Below are 1,845 nucleotides of genomic sequence, written 5' to 3' on the forward strand. Positions count from 1 at the left end.
TGAAATTACCTGTTGACTATCCCAAACAAGATGTTATAGTCACTTTGTTTTTTAAGTAGCGAGTCCAGTATTTCAACTGTTCCGGCGTCAACTTTAATGATACACAAGATCCAGTGAAATCTGCATGCACACACGTTTCCATGTCTTAATTAAGCGGGCATATGTAAGCAAAAACATGTAGCTAGCTAGCTAGTAGGCAAAAATAGAGAAATTGTAGTACAAGAAAGTGTGACCCACTGGAAGTTGTAAGGAAGTAGTATATCTTCATTGTATTTGAGGCACTTCAAGAACTCTAGCGTGTTGTCCTCTACCTCTTTTTCTTGATGCTTGTTTATTTTCCATGTGTATTCATTAACGGTGTTTGGGTCAATGAACCCAATGCCATAGCATCCACCTTTTCTCATTTCATACATCTTCATCCTGTATAATACCACAGAAAAGAATATAGTGAGGATAATTGCAGGTAATGATTGATCAAAAGGATCACTACAGCTAGCTTGAGACTTAAATTACAGAAAGAAATCACTTACAAACAATAGCAACTGACGATAGATTTGTCGAGTGCGTCTTGATTGTATAACTGAAACAGTTCAGGATACTCAACGGCCACAGCTTTCTCATGGTAGTAATCATCCTTCTTGACATACACCATGAGGGACTCTCGATTGGATCTCTTGGTAATGTCCATGTACCATTGATGCAATTCATACATTCTCGTTGGGAGCTTGTTGACATCTTCTGGCTCGACCAAAGGTTCGCCCCGGACATATTTCCGTTTTATTTCCTCCTCTGTAATCCCAGGCATGTCCTCGATCTCGAGGAGTTGTCCAACAGTGATATTGAGTTCTTCAGCCTGCATTATATGCTCCTGGGTTATTACCACATCGCCCACCTCGGGAACGTAAACTGTTTGGCCACAATAATATTGGGCACGCGTACTGTCACGTGTTGTTGGCGGCACAACAAGCAAGGGCATCGATTGTGCCGCCTGTTTTCCCAGCTGGGCAACGGTTTTCCCGCATTTTTTGACAGCTGCTTATTGTTTGCTCGAGCTCGAGCTCGCCTCCTTCTGTAGACGTTGTCGATGTAACTTCCTGATGTGGCGCTCATAGTCTATGTCAACAGGCTTAGGAGCTGGTGGTTGAGCCATACGAATGAAGTGGTCAACTACTTCCACAGGCACTTTCTCCCTTGGCGGCGATGGCGGTTTCGGTCCAAAATGGGCGTCGAGTTCTGCCTGCACTATGGCATTGGTTTGCTCCTCGGTCCTGTCGTAAGCCCTCACAGGAAGAGGAGTAGTGAGGTTTGGACCATATTTATATCACTTGCCTCCGCCTGTACTTCCTGTACTATGACCTCGACTCGTACCGCTACGCACCATAGCTGCGGGGTGTCTCTTCTGCGATTGCTGAGGCGGCGGAGACGGCTGACGGGGCTGAGTTGGACGAGGAGGAGTAGCCTGAAGCTGTGCCGGACTTGAAGTGGCCTGAGGTTGTGCCGGACTTGGAGGAGGAGTGGACGTCTGACGCTGTGTCGGACTTGGAGGAGGAGTGGCCCGACACTTTGCCGGACTTGGAGGAGGAGGAGTGGCCTCACGCGTTGGTGGACTTGGAGGAGCGGGAGTCTGCTGACTCGGTGGCGGACTTCGAAAGATGATGCAATCCTTTCTCCATAGGATGACACGATGTATGGCCTCTCCCAATGTGTGCGTGTGTGTGTGTGTTCATCATGCTTGTGTGTATGGGCTCGGGGAGGGGCGGCGCCCATGGTGGCCACCAGGGGCGAGGGAGAGGGGTTAGAGGGGGAGAGCTCACAGCGGGGCGACGGCGACGGCGAGGCGACGGC

The sequence above is a fragment of the Triticum aestivum genome, chromosome 4A (assembly GCF_018294505.1).
Source record: "Triticum aestivum cultivar Chinese Spring chromosome 4A, IWGSC CS RefSeq v2.1, whole genome shotgun sequence".
Taxonomy (NCBI): domain Eukaryota; kingdom Viridiplantae; phylum Streptophyta; class Magnoliopsida; order Poales; family Poaceae; genus Triticum; species Triticum aestivum.